The sequence below is a fragment of the Capsicum annuum genome, unplaced genomic scaffold, assembly GCF_002878395.1.
Source record: "Capsicum annuum cultivar UCD-10X-F1 unplaced genomic scaffold, UCD10Xv1.1 ctg32776, whole genome shotgun sequence".
NCBI lineage: Eukaryota > Viridiplantae > Streptophyta > Magnoliopsida > Solanales > Solanaceae > Capsicum > Capsicum annuum.
The window spans coordinates 1-2,392 of NW_025839509.1; the positions used below are offsets into that span (position 1 = coordinate 1).

At 40.0% G+C, this 2,392-nt stretch overlaps 1 pseudogene; it reads right to left on the reverse strand.

Annotated features, from left to right (window-relative positions):
* Positions 1–126: 126 nt before the first annotated feature.
* On the reverse strand, positions 127–2,350 carry LOC124891254 (annotated as a pseudogene).
* Between the last annotated feature and the right edge of the window lie 42 nt (positions 2,351–2,392).

Genomic DNA, 2,392 nt, shown 5'->3' on the forward strand with positions numbered 1-2,392 from the left:
GAGCTAGTGACACTCATATACGAATGAAACAAAGAAGAGACTCTCCAGGTCAAAATTCCTAAATGGTATGTAGAACAAAAAGGATTAGCGCTATGTATATACTCGTAAAGCTTTACCAATCGTTGCTTATTCTGCTGCTGCCAATGGTACTATGGCCAAACTGTTAGCAAATAGTTCTTCTGAAGACAACTCCTCAAACTTGGGGACAAAGCTCATTGTGTAGTGGAACTCGATTCGTAGGCCTTGATGAAAGGGTGTCGATGCCATCACTCCTTTCTTTACATCAACTTGTAACTCCCTAATAGGGATTGTTGCCAAAAAACTCTTAATGCACTCTTTACATGCCTCTTTACCTCTATAAATGATGTTCTTTTCAGGTACCCTGTCTTCCTGCATTCTGTCGTCGCTGTTTGTGCTCATGACAATTTTGCTTTCATTCGCAGCCTCTTTGACATTGGTTTTCACTTTTTTATCACAAGATGGCTTATCATCTGATTGTTGAGACTTACTAGGTGCTTGCATAATTATTGTATCTTGGTCGAATTTGAGGATATATGCTTGATTACCACCCTCAAAAAGCCTCTCCCCAAGTGTGTCAATGATATAGTACACGTCTTTTTCAACCTTGAGGATAAAGAGGTGGTCATTCCAACTCACAATGTAAACACAAGAGTCGTCATGACGAGGAGTTTCTTGAGCGGACTTAGAAATATCGTTCCATATGTTGTCAAAAGACATGGAACCATGAAGAAAGTGGAATCCTTCCTCTTTTTCGATTCCTTCGGGATGAAAAAACCCAATGAAAGATATTTCTGAGACTACTGAGAGTGGACGCACTTTAGCCTCAAGAACTATCTCGAGGTCAAAATGCTTATTTGGAAACGTTCCCTATAGGTCTCGTTTTCACAAAGATCCCTCCATGGCATCGAGCCTTCACAGATAAGAGAATCAAGTTGGGATTTGATGGGCATATCTTCAGGATTGCAGTGGAACCAATCAGCTATGACAGCAACCAAGGCTGTACAAGCGCTTTCACCAGCAGCTCGTTCACTTCGTTGATCAATCGAAGCAAAGAAGATTTGAGTCTGCAGCTTCATTTGTCCATCACGGTTTATTATTTCTTTCTACTCCCAACTACCCACAGCAAAACTTTCATCTCCAAACTCAGAGACTGAAATCAGAGAAGTTTCCTCGGATTTGTGCCCCTGCATGAACTACACACATTAGTAAGAGGACTAGTTATGACATATATCTTCAATCATGAATAAGAAAACCTCAGCAGTTAGATACTTGATAAAACTGTACAAGTAGACTAAGCTACTAAAGAAAGCTACCAAACTTTGTAATCTTCAATTCGGCAAGCACATTGGTTTACAAGTTATTGCACGTTGATCAGACCATGACATGAAGATAAAAAATGACTCGTCAAACATGACAAAGAAAGCAAGAAAAAAGGAGACGTACCCTAGAAGAAGACTCGTTAGATGAGCAAAGCTGTCGGCGATCAAAGCCTATATCATTTGCACCATCCTCTCCATAATGTTTCTTCAACAATGGCTCCCCCTTGGTTTTAGGATATTTGAAACTCAACTTCCTCTTTCTCCAGGAAAGAAGACTACATTTTGAACTCTGCTCTGCAGATTGATTTGTTGCAGTTTTATCCTCAGGGTACTTGTGCTTTGTGTCTGAAATATGATGGCCGTAGTGGACTAAATCCTCGTCACTGCTGCTGCCGCTTGTATTTGAGCAAAATAATCCACCAGCATGGTTTACATAGACGGGTGCTTCATAACTGAATGACTTCTGAACACTTGTATCCTCATTTCCTTCCTTAGATTCTCCTACCGAATCCTCATCAAGTGAATCTGTATCCACAGGATAAACATAATCGGGATCCTCACTTCTGACTGAGTTCTTTCTATCACTGCTGCTGTCTTCCTCTGCATAATATGCCTTCTTGTGTCGTCTAAAAGATATTGCTTTAAAAAATTTAACCTTTCGCAGATCTGCTTTTAAAGAACCACCCCCATTTCTGTCTGTCAACAAAGCCTTTCCAGGGTTCGAAGATACTGGAGTAGACATGATAAACTTTGAAAATGTCTCTGAAGCTTCGTGAGTGTTCCTCAATTCCACAAGGCTGAGCACTAGCTGTCAACAAATATATGAACATATCTTTAGAAAACAGTCGCATTAGATAATATATTCACGTAGCTGCAGGAATACAAGAACGCAAGAAAAAAAACATGTGTTTTAGTTTCTCTTACACAGAGTGAAAGGCAACTCTTGAAGCTGCCAACAGAGACTTCCAAAGGAACTAAAATTTCAATGCCCTCTTGTTTATCTCCAGCTACTGAAGCAAAGTCTGCAATATTCAATGTCGCAGAAGAAAATA